Source organism: Mytilus edulis, chromosome 5, assembly GCF_963676685.1.
Source record: "Mytilus edulis chromosome 5, xbMytEdul2.2, whole genome shotgun sequence".
Classification (NCBI taxonomy): domain Eukaryota; kingdom Metazoa; phylum Mollusca; class Bivalvia; order Mytilida; family Mytilidae; genus Mytilus; species Mytilus edulis.
Window position 1 is genome coordinate 16,060,158 of NC_092348.1, and position 13,559 is coordinate 16,073,716.

Here is a 13,559-nt window from a genome sequence, read left to right on the forward strand (position 1 = left end):
GATCCTTGCAATCAAATGCATTATGGAAATATTATTCTCCTTATACGAACAAATAAGATATTGTATCTGGTGTCATTCAAAGAAAACTGTCTCCAGCTTGTCATTTTGAACAATTTTCCAACCAGAGGCACACGGTGAGCAAATATTAAGGTTGGCCAAATTTCCCGTCACTACAATATTGCAGTGCCGCATAGCATGTAGTACGTGTTGTTAAAAATACTGATTTACAAGACGGAAGCTATGTGATAGTTTTATCTATATCTAAAGTCAACTGATGTCTCAGCAAATTTGAAATGTTGTGCGAATTTTTTTTTAAATAAAACAAAAGACTTTTTGTTACAAATAAGGGATCTGTCTATAGTTTTAACATCACTTTCAAACGTCATATCAAACGCAGATTTATCAATGGATTTTGGTTTTTAAGCTAAGTATATTCAAACAAGCCGCATAATAAACTGCATTTTTGAGCAATTTCTATAGCTCTAGTTGATAAGTCATTTTAATGTTATGCTCTAAGAACTGCATCTTTTAGATTATCTAACCTTTCAACAGATGCAGTGGTATGTATTTTTATGTCATTTTTATGAGACAGTTTCTTGCAAATAATACACATTAATGTATTTAGAGGATGTATTATTTCTAGGCAGTGAATAATTTGTTGAATAAAGCTTTGTATTGAGTGCTTCATTTTCAGCCGAAGAATGTGTAACTGGTTTCAAATTCCGATTACTTGTGCAGCTTCATTACACGACCTATAAAACTAAATACAGTTGATCCAGCTCCTGTATCATTACAGAATTGAATTAGAAAACTAACAAATCGTCACGTTTCTTTTCTGCAGCATTTATCGGACAGTTTTTGTCCATATTCTGTTGAATTGATTAGTACCAGAATCGCATATGAAACACTATAACTACATCTCGCCTTTTCTTGGCATCGGGTGGAGCAAATTTTAACGAGACATTGAAATTATACATTTACTTAAATACACAACTTTCAAAGAATGGGATATCACGAGTTGGTTAACCGTTATGGAAAAACCGTTTCACAGATAATATCGGATATGTTTCTTACGTGGTAACTACAATCTCTTCCCTTTTCATGAATGTGACATACCGAATTAAGCTATTTACCAAGTTTGTAATAACATGAGCAAGACGAAGGGTGCCACATGAGTAGCAGGATCTGTTTACCCTTCCGGAGCACCCGAGATCGCCTAAAGTTTTTGGTGGGGTTCGAGTTGCTCAGTCTTTAGGTTGGTTTTTTTTTGTTGTTTCTTGTTAACTATTATTTGTCTGTTTTTTTTTTTTTCATATTAAGCCAAGGCGTTGTCACTTTATTTTCGGTTTATGAGTTTGACTGTTCCACTGGAATCTTCCGCTCCTCTTATATTTGTAATTACTAAAACAACTTTTGAGAAGGGAAACATAGATCGTATAACAGTTAAAACGTGTGCTTAACACAATATATAGCGTGACTACTTCTTACATAAAACTAACTTGATCAAATTGTATGTGTTCAAAAAGCTTTTCGAAACCAAAAGATAAAATGAGTACTCAATACGAGATGAACATATTTATATATATCATTGTAATTTTTATCGATTGTCAGATTGTCTATCAATAGGTTTATAATTATAACATGGTATCCATAACTCAATTAAGAATTATGTTCATCTTAAATTGTGATTACTCCTTTTTAACATTTTGAATTCAATTTCAATCGAAGAAAAATATGTCTAAAACAAAACACATTATGTGTATGAAGTTACATTCTTACTTTAAAGTTTGGTTCTAAATGTTTTTCATATTATGTTTTTTAAACAAAATATGCGGTTTGATTATACCTATGAATGTGACCTACCGAATTATACTATTTACCGTGTTTGTTATACCATGAGCAACACGACGGGTGCCACATGTGTAGTAGGATCTGCTTACCCTTACGGAGCACTTGATATCATCCTTAGCTTTTGGTAGGTTTCGAGTTGCTCAGTCTTTAGGTTTTTGTGTTGTTGTTTTTTGTTATGTATTATTTGTCTGTTTGTTTTTGTCATTTTAAGCCATGGCCTTGTCAGTTAATTTTCGATTTATGAGTTTGATTGTTCCTCTGGTATCTTCCGCTCCTCTCTTATATGTAATTATTAAAACATCTTTTGAGAGGCGATTCATAGATATAATAACAGTTAAAACGTTTATTTAACCTAATATATAGCGAGACTACTTTTTACATAAAAATAACATTATCAAATTGTATGTGTCCAAAAAGTTTTTCTAAACCAAAAGCTAAAATAAGTAGTCAGTACGAGATGTACATATTTATACATATACTTGTGATTTGTAGCGATTGTCAGATTTTCTATCAATAGGTTTATAATTATAACATGGTATCTGTAACTATATTAAGAATTAGGTTGATCTTAAATTGTGATTACTCCTTTTTAACATTTTGTATTCAATCTCAATCGAAGAAAAATATGTCTAAAACAAAACACATTATGTGCATCAAGTTACATTTTACTTTAAAGTTTGTTTCTAAATGTTTTTTCATATTATGTTTTCCAAAGAAAATTGGTGGTTTGATTCTGCCTTTAGTATTTTCCGTTTTGTAGTGGAAATTTCTATTACGCGGAGTTCATGATATTTGTTTACAGTTATAATCAATTCAGAAGATTTTGAATACTTTTTATAAAACATATGTAACATTCAAACAATAAACCAGTGTATGATTTGACAAGACAAACATAGTATTTGTTTATATCCTTTTCTGTGGAATAGATCAATTCTACTAAAAATAAGATTCGATTCTTTTATCTAAAATCTTTTCTGTTTTGTTTTTCTATTTCTCTTTTCATTGAGAACACAATGAGCCAACGGTCATACACTTACTACAATGAAATCTGCTTTAAAAGTTAATATAGAAAAAAATATATAAAAGAAACTTTATGAATTTGATAGAGGTTAATAAATTCAATTAACACTTGGTATTACTCTTATTACCGACTTATTCCTTTATTCGCTTTATTCGTATACCTTCATACAAGACGAAAAAGTTAGCAGTATCACACGACTTCACTTTTCACCATACAGATGATGTCTTCTCACTAAATTATTTTAATTTGGTGACTAAAATAGACATTTATTCCATCTAATTAATTTGAGATAAATGCTAAAACAGCTACAGTCTGCTCATATTTCGACTCACGAGTATAAATTAACATTAAGAGTCGATTGAAAACAAAACTTTGCTACTAAAAGTTGATTCCAGTTTCTCAAAAATGACCTTTAAATTTCTATGTAGCAACATTCCAGTAGCGACTTCATATGGAGCATATATTCCCAACTTGATGATATATTTCAGGGCTTGTATTTCCTATCTTGAATTCCAGAATAGATGGATTATGTTCACAAGGAACCTATATATATTAAACCAAGGGCTCCAAGTGTTGAAATTTGAGTTATTCCTTCGTATATTTATAAGACGGCCATCAAGAGGTGATTTACCGTTATGAAATATAAGTTTCACAGATGACGACTGTTACATTGTGTTATGTTCCAATTGTCATGACTACAATACCTTCACATTTTCCCCGAATTTGACATGACGAAGTAGAAATATCACCGAGTTTGAACTTACATGAACAACATGGAAGGTGCCATTTTTGGAACAGAATCTGCTTACCCTTCCAAAAAATGAGATAACCAAGTTTCTGCGGTGGTTGGTGTTGCGTTAAACTGGAAATTGCCGTTTTACACAAAAAAAAGTGCCATTGAAAAGCTTGAAGTCGATTTAAGAAGATGTGGTATGAGTGCAAATGAGACAACTCTCCACCGAAGTCACAATTTATAAAAGTAAACCACTATAGGTCAAAGTACGTGTTATTAACACGGAGCCTTGGCTCTCAGTGAACAGCAAGCTATGAAGGGTTCCAAAAAATTACTAGTGTAAAACAAGTTAAACGGGAAAACCGACGGTCTAATCTATTTAAAACAACTAGAAACGAGAAACACGTATGAACCGCATCAACAAACGACAACTACTGAATAGTTTACACTGTCATTTCAGGGCCTTTTAAGCTGACTATGCGGTATGGGTTTTGCGCATTGTTGAAGGCCATACGATAACCTATAATTGTTGAATGCTGTGTAATTTTGGTCTCTTGTGGAGAGTTGTCTCATTGGCAATTATAGCACATCTTCTTTTTATATCAAAATTTTAACTAAGGACAAGTGCAAACAATTGCAGCGGGTTTAAGACACATTTGTTATTTTTCAGCTACTATTATCCGATAATCAAATTACGATTATCAAATGAGAACAATGCCATCGAGTTACGATAAACATCTCGAATTTTTGTTTACGGCAATTTTAGAAGCGCTTAGACAATTATAGTGCTTCGTTACGATTAGAATATGACGGTAATGGAATGGCGAAACCTTGCAGTTGAGTAACTCTTGACAGCAACAGGCTACATTTGAGAAAAGTGACTTAAAAGATTTTACCAATTTCTTCTGTCGCCATATTGAGACAGTCGTAGTTTCAGTTACGATTATCAGTTTAACTTGGTACAGACATTTTCTTATGTACAAAATGGTTGATTGAACCTGGTTTTATAGCGCTTAACCTTTCATGTATGTGACACTCGCATCCCATTCCATCTTATTAATAACGATGCGTAAACAAAACAAACATAATAAGAAAAAATGTCAAAATAGGGCTACAGCAGTCATCACCATTTCACAATCTCAATCAGAACAACAAATAAATATTTTACAAAGAAGCAAAGTCTGAATTGCAACTTCCAGCTTACGAATATCGTATAAGTTGAACAATGTATATATCATACACATGTTCAGTTGGTATGTTGCTTCTAATGTGAGGTGTGAGGGAAATTTATAATTTTAATAATTATACCATTTATTTGTCATTAACTCTTGTACTAGTTACAAACTAAGCGGTACATTTCTAGAAATGAGGTGGAGAATGCTGTACCTGTATTCTTTTTATCTCTAGTTTAGGCAGATATGTTAATTGAGCACAATCAGAAAAGATTTTTTTTTTAAATGAAAGAACAATAACATTAAACCTGTTTGTGCAACTTAATGAGCTAGCTTCTTTAATCTTTTTATTTTGCAAATGGTCTGAAATAAATCAAACTGGGAAAATGTTGGCCACCTCAGGAGCTCAGTTGGTTCTCGTAGTCATGCCGATAATTTGCTACGAAATAATACCTTAAAATTCCACAAATATGTTTTCAATACGACATTCCGGCATAATGATGACTTATTCTTCTTTGTAGCTTTTTTTTTCGAAGGACTAATTTCTAACAAAATATGCAGAATTGTACTCTCGGTAATTAAATGTGTAGAATATGGTACAAATTTTACGATGGTAGGTAGTGTCGATTATGTCTTCCTATTGTGTTTTTCCTGTGATATGGTTGTGTAAAGGATGAAATGTTGAAGGTTTGATATAATTCAGTTCAGAGAATGACCTCGATTGAAAATAGTATAGACGTTATTTGAGTTCTTGGTGGGAAAATGTGTGTGAGGCGACACTATATCGTCATCAGTGGATTAGGTATCCTATACAAACAAGATATATTGCTCATTGAAATTTTTTAATGAAACAACCACGAAGGGTTCGTAGTTTGTCCCATCCATATCAAAGGGGCATGTTTGTATGTGGGGTTAAGACGGACATTATTCTTCTTCAAATGTTTTTATACGATTTATTATACCTTCATGTTTCTAATTTCTTGAAAAGGATGTAATTGTTTATTATATTCTAAGATCACCCCATATTTTTTGTAGTGTTTGTGTAGCCCAGTTTTTAGTTTTCTATGTTATGTTGTGTGTACTTATGGTTTTCTGTTTGTTATCTCGTTTTTTATCCATGTCGTTGTTTTTTTTAACTCAATAGTTTGAATGTCCCTTTGATATTTTTTGCCTCTCTCTTGTTCTATATGACTCCAAATCATGAATAAATTACAACGATACAGATTGATGGGTACATAAAATAGAATTAAGAGGAAACATACATTTTAAAACTTTATTATTTGTCGTTCACATCAATATGGACATGTTTCTTGTTAATCTAATAAAATTTATGAGCGTCGTTTCAATAATATTTTCGTCGTCCCCTCCAGCCTCTGTTCCAGCCTCTATTTCCGCCATAACCTCGGGCATATCTATTGTATCCGTTATAACCTCCGTAACGCCTTGGAGGACCATAGTTTGGACCATAATACTGAAATATTAATAACGATTAAAGTGAGCATCAATATTAATTCAGATGTATATTCAATAAACGAAAACTAGTCCATACTAAAAAAAAGTGTCAGAAGTTAATTGTAGGTGTGGATAAAAAATGAAAAACATTTTTTTTTATCTCTCGTCAACCTTGTAGAGCTTCAAAATTGTTTTAAACTTTGTACAAAATTTGCCTACTGTAAGTGTTTTACACCTACTGCACGGAAACATGACAATATAACCTCTTAAAATACAGGTAAATATGTAAAAATGATAAACTGAGGGATAGGTGTGTCCGGATTAGAAATCCCGTCTGCCGGAGTACGTAGATATTTTTTTATCCATACACGCCGTACCCCCAGTTGTATAACTAACTTATTTTTTATTCTAAACCATATATTGGTTAACATTGATTATCAAAGGAAAAAAAACCCAAAGCTTAATCATTGACAATATCAAACCATGATTTATAAGAAATATTATTTATTTCATTAAACCCCACTTGTAACCTATCTTAGGCTATCTTCGTTCAAATTTTGACAAGTGAGTATATTTTACCAATGTCGAAGTTGCTGTTTTGTATATTCCTGTTTAATCCATGTACTAATATGGATCACCAGGTCAAGGTTGACGTTTTCGTGTATTTTATTACAAACAAAGCGGAAATAAATCATGATCCTTGTATGTAGTTGTTAATGTGGTCGGATATAAGACGGACGAAATTTTGTGGCAAGCGTTGAATTTGTTGGAAGAGACTTAAGATGAAGGCAATTTTACCACCCAATTAAAGTACTTACCTGTATCCGTTTAATAAAGGTAAACTAAATTATAACTGTTATATCTTACAGTTTTATATTTAAAAAGCCTATCCTCCCACATCTACTCGAGAAAAAAACAAATATCCATAATAGAACATACTAAAAGATGAGTGTGTCTGCATTCGAAACACGACTACCAGACACACCCATCGTAATACAAGGAAACAGATTTAAAATTTAGAAACTTCCTATTTTGAGTCAATCAGGGGCTGATCAAGCTGGGGGTTCCTAACTGATTAATAGAGACGGGCCCAACTATTCATATGCAGTGATCGTTTAAATAAAACCCGCAGAACACCAACGGTTTAACATGTTAAACTGGAGAAAAAGGGGGAGGGGGTCCGGGAGTTAGAATCCCAGTTTTTTCCAGATCAATATGCTTAAGAATAGAGACATATAACTGGTTTTTTTTTACCTTAAAGCAAAGGAGTATTCAAAGGAAACTTTTGTATTCGAAATAGGTGCTTAAGATTTTTTTTCGCTATTTGAATTTCCTAAAATGTGTTTTGTAGAGAACAATATTAGTATTTCTTATGTTTATGCAATTTTAAACATAATTAATTTCTATTGTTTTGAATAACAATGGACTTTGTTTGCAAGATGTAGAAGCAGGGATTTCCAGAAACCCCGATCGTCACACCCTGCCGTCAAAATCCATTGTTATTTGTAAAATAAGATCTATTTCATTTACACTTGCGTTAAATATAGAAACTATGAAGTATAACAATAGAACTGGGGTGTAATATTTTTTTCAGTATTTTAGCCATGAAGTGCGTTAAAGAAGACAATGGTAAAGCAAATATCGAAATGCGTTTACTTTTCGGCATTGGCTAGAGGTATAGGGGGATGATTGAGATCTCATAAACATGTTTAACCCCGCCGCATTTTTGCACCTGTTAGGAGCCTTTGGCCTTTGTTAGTCTTGTATTATTTTTTATTTGAGTTTCATGTGTACATTTTGGAGTTAAGTATGGCGTTCATTATCACTGAACTGGTATATATATATATTTGTTTAGGGGCCAGCTGGAGTACGCCTCCGGTTGCAGGAACTTCTCGCTGCATTGAAGACCTGTTGGTGACCTTCTGCTGTTGTCTGCTCTATGCTGGGGTTGTTGTCTCTTTGAAAAAATCCCCATTTCCATTCACAATTTCATTGTAAAGCGAACATCAAAAAGCCTCACAAAATCTAATCACACACTTTAGACAGTGGTTAATAAAACTTGAGTGAACTTCAAAACATGCATGTCAACTGTTAAATTAGATTCCTAAACGAATATTTAGATAACGATATATACCGCTAGCGATGATGAATAGCGACTGACATAGAAACATATATCAGAGTTAGAAGTAATTCAGCACCAAATACCAAACGATTTGTTAAAGAAATATAAAAGAAAAGGGCTATAGAACCGTAGCTCATAAACCCTTATGATATGTTTTGAAAATTTCGACTCATAGAGCTATGTATTTTTTTTTTATCTTGAAACGTTTCGAATGCCGACACATGTTCAGGTGATAAAAATATTTCCCGGATGAAAAATGGTTGAACAAATTATGCTTTATAACTTACAGCAGCTGCATCTGAAAAAAAAAATCATAAGCATTGATTAATAATGTTTAATTAAAAGTTTGCTTAGAATGTCTGAAACTTTATCGGCAATTAAAAAATAAATATTAAACATATAAATGTGTTAGCATATTTTGCATATTATTTCTTCATTTACCATGAAATATAAATAGTACAAAAACAAACATGTAATAAACATTTATTTTGGTCTTCAATACTTTACAACTTCAGACTTTATTTGGGATTTTTAACTGTTTTTTATTTGAGCGTCACTGATGAGTCTCTTGTAGACAAAACGCGCGTTAGGTGTTTATAAAAAAATCAATTCGGGTATATATGATGAGTTTATATATTCAATGAGAAGATAGCGATATAATAAATCAGATAGCGTTTCACATTCACCCTATTTGTTACTACGTTAGCAGATTTATATTTCTTGAGTCAAACAATGCCTTTGCATTTTAAATATACAGATTCTAAGATTAATCAAGATTATTAACTTTCTGAACAGTCACATTTTTCTATTGTGTTACTGAAATTGCTACAGTAGGAAACATGACTAATATTTAGTATTCTTGGATTTTAATGCTCTGCTGCCGTTATTTTGAATGTGAAAAGTAAGATCACAAAAATTAGAACTTAGAGTAAATTCAATTCGGAAAGTCCATAATCACATGGCAAAATCAAATAACAAAACGCATCAAAAACGAATGGACAAGAACTGTCATATTCCTGACTTGGTACAGGCATTTTCAAATGTAGAAAATGGTGGATTAAACCTAATTTTATGACACTAACCCTCTCACTTTGATGACAGTCTCATCAAATTCCGTTATATTTACATTGATACGTAAACTAAACAGACACAATAAATATAATAGTAAAACTATGGGTACATCAGTCATCATCGTATAACAATTTTAAAAGGAACAAATTACCATAACACAAAAACATCTATCTACAAACACATTAATTGATTTGTGTGTCTGACGTCAGAAATTTTTTCAAATTTGTCGTTCAATATGCATGCAAACAATTTTAAAATTTACATAGGCAATGTTAGCATATACGGTTAAATAATCAAAAGTATGTAAGAATAAATATCAGAAATAGAAATAGATACACTTATTTCATATATTCTGATTTCATATATTTTTGCAGTTACTAGAAATTAAAAAAAAAGAATAAATGTAACATTCTGTTTAATATTTATAAAAAAAAACTTGAAAAAAAGAAATATTTTCAACAATTCTATTTTCAAGATAAACTTTTACTTACCACTTTCCACAGCAAAGGATCCGATGAGGACTAAAACCACCAACACTGAGACACAGATGTTATTCATAGTTTTCTATTCAAACTGTTTGCAGGAAGAAGCTGGTTACTGAGAAATATCCTATGTTTTATTTAACAATTGTCTGCACTTTATATATACTTTGATCCATCAAGTCACTGCAGAATTGTTCATCAAGGGAATAAATAATTACACACATGTTTCGGCTACAATAAGATTAGAATTAAAATAAAAAATTGGAGTGTACTTCATAATCCGTTTACCTTGTCACATTATTTGCAAGAATGACAATTTGAACAGGGGAATTTCTAAAATAAAATGCAATGCAATTATAGAACATTATTTTGACTACTTCTTCAAAATAGAAAATAGACTTATTTAAAAATCACACGATTAGAGAAGGGAAAAGAGGGGGATGTCCTGTGAGAGAGTTTGTTTGTGCTGTTGAGTAAGTAATGCATCGAGAGATAATTGAAAGTGTAAAAAAATATCATAATGTAGACGTTTGCTCAAATAAAAGATGAACTGTATTACTTTTGTACTATATGGGTTCAACATTAAGCACTGAGACACTTGCAATTTACGCTGCTATAGCATTCGTGGAACAACAATACTAATATTAAAATATTTAAGACGGGAAAATAGACAAAACATTCATGGAAATTGTTTTTTTCATTACAAACATCTTCACCCCGAATTCATTTCTTATAAAAGAAAAAACAAGAGGCTGTCACAACGACAGCAAACCGGATTTATTAACATTTATTTGTGTCCTGGCAATATCACAAGAACCATTACTGATGAATGGTGAAAGTGAAAATAGTCAATATCAAATTTGACCTCCATTTTGTCATCAGTATCAACATATTAAAATTTGAAAAGCTTAGATTGAATGATTCATGAGTAAATGCAACAACGTGAATGGAAACGCCATTTTACGATCTTTCAAGAACCATAACTCCTGAACGGTAAAAGTCAAAATCGTCATTATTGAACTTGACCTCTATTTTGTCATCAGTAACAACATATTAAAATTTCAAAAGCTTTGGTTGAATGGTTCATGAGAAAATGCACGGACACAACAGGAAACACCATTTTTCAATCTTTCAAGAACCATAACTCCTGAACGGTAAAAGTCAAAATCGTCATTATTGAATTTGACCTCTATTTTGTCATCAGTAACAACATATTAAAATTTCAAAAGCTTTGTTTGAATGGTTCATGAGAAAATGCACGGACACAACGGGAAACACCATTTTTCAATCTTTCAAGAACCATAACTCCTGAACGGTAAAAGTCAAAATCGTCATTATTGAACTTGACCTCCATTTTGTCATCAGTAACAGCATATTAAAATTTCGGAGGCTTTGGAAGAACAGTTCATGCATAAATGCACGGACACGACTGGAAACTCCATTTTTAAATCTTTCAAGAACCATAACTTCCGAACGGTAAAAGTCAAATTCGTCATTATTGAACTTGACCTCCATTCTGTCATTAGTAACAACATAATAAAATTTCAAAAGCTTTGGTAGAACAGTTCATGCGTAAATGCACGGACACGACTGGAAACTCCATTTTTCAATCTTTCAAGAACCATAACTCCTGAACGGTAAAAGTCAAAATCGCCATTATTGAACTTGACCTTCGTATAGTTGTCAGTAATAACATATTAATATTTTAAAAGCTTTGGTTGAACGGTTCATGAGTTAATGCACGGACAACATTTGATTGCCGCCCGCCCGGCCGCCCGCCCGCCGTACATCCCCAAATCAATAACCGACATTTTTGTCACAAAAATCCGGTTAAAAAGGAAGAAATTTTTCAAAATGTTAATTTTATCAGTTGAGCGTTGTTTTAATTCATCTTGATCAAATGAGTCAAACGTTGGTGTTGTCGTTGTCCATCTTTAAAACTTTTTCTCTTAACGTAATGGCAAAAGTTTACACAAAGAACGTTTCTTAGGAAAATAAAGTAAAATTGAATATTCAAAAAATGAAAAATATTTGTTTTGAGAAAAATTGAAGGTCTTTCCATTTCACATATTGATACTAACGATAATAGAATTGTAATGTCGGGGTCTATTACAGCTGACTATGAAGTATGAGTTTTGCCGTTGTTAAAGGCCTTTTTGTAGCCTTTAATTAATGCAGTTCAATACATTTGAGCTTTGGTTGGTAGCTTTTTCATCGGCAGCCATACTACATTTCCATATTTTTATATTTTACGCAGATTTCCCCCGCTTTTTTGTTTTAAAATAACAAAACAAATTGCCTTCGTTAAAACAAAAATGTCAGAAAGTAGCGATTTAAACAAAAAAACAAAAACAGTTATTCATCGAATTGATCAGTTAATTTAAAAAAAGACACAAATAAAGATAACTTAACAAAACCTTGAATCAAATAAATTTATATGTGAGTGTCTCATGCTACACATGCATTAGCAACCATGTGGAACCGAACTCGAAAAGACATCAAACATCTAAAGAAAGCAGTTGTGAAGTTTTTTGTATAGAAAAGTGAATTTAGGTAAACTCTTTTCCATCTAGATGTTTTGAATTTTTTTTTGCTACTTTTTTTGAATGCGCATAGAGGGACATTTTTGTTGTTGTTTTAGAGCCCATAAGAAACGAAATATAAATAATTCAATCATATGTTTTCATGTTTATCCACGAAAACATCCAAAAGTTATTGTACAGAACATTCTTTCGTGTTATAGCCTTACCCATAACTTTGCTTTGTTTCGATTAACTCGATAGGTCAGGTTTATTCTATTTTGAACAACTGAACAGTTTAATTTTATTTTATTTCGAATAACTGAAAACGACAGGTTTCTTCTATTTTGAACAGCGGAATTGTTTAACTTTCTTTTATTTTGAATAACTGAATAGGTTCGATTTCTTTTATTCGGAACACTTTCGAAAAATTGTTTCGAATAACTGAATAGGTCAGACCTCTTTCATTTTCCGTTAATGCGAATGGTATTTGGATTTAAGAATTCACGGACATTTTTCTTTTAGTTTTAATCTTGATATGGCCCCATAACGAAGTTGTCGGTGCCATATAGTTTTACCCTTATCAGTAATTTCGAAATTCCGTAATTCCGTCATTCCGTCATACCGCAACAAACCATTATACAGAGTTTTTTTTCTAAACGCCTTTAGGTATTGGGATGGTTTTTGGTATGTAAGTTAACCATGATGAGTTACAGATCAAGTTCAAGTTTCTTTTTGCTCCACTAATTTTTGCCGAAATTACGGGCTATGGACTTTGATAAATTGTTGAAAATCACAGTTATACAGACTTGTTTTCTAAAGGCTTTCATATATTGGGATGATGTTTGGCATGTGAGTTAACCAAGATGAGTAACAGATCAAGTGTTAGTTTTGTTCCGCTCCGCTAGTTTTTTCCGAATTTACGGGCTATGGACTTTGATAAATTGTTAAAAATCACAGTTATACGGACTTTTTTTCTAAACGCTTTCAGATATCGGGCTGATTTTTAGTATGTGAGTTAACCAAGATGAGTTACATATCAAGTTTAAGTTTTGTTCCGCTCCGCTAATTTTTGCTGTAATTTCGGGCTTTAGATTGTTCAAAATCACAGTTATACAGACTTCTTTTCTTAATGT

General features: G+C 32.2%; 1 long non-coding RNA gene across 1 annotated transcript; it reads right to left on the reverse strand.

Annotated features, from left to right (window-relative positions):
• Positions 1–6,036: 6,036 nt before the first annotated feature.
• On the reverse strand, positions 6,037–10,065 carry LOC139522304 (uncharacterized). Its single transcript, XR_011664377.1, has 2 exons — positions 9,914–10,065; positions 6,037–8,649 (listed from the first exon to the last, which is right to left on the reverse strand). It is a non-coding gene; the product is annotated as an uncharacterized lncRNA (long non-coding RNA).
• Positions 10,066–13,559: the final 3,494 nt, after the last annotated feature.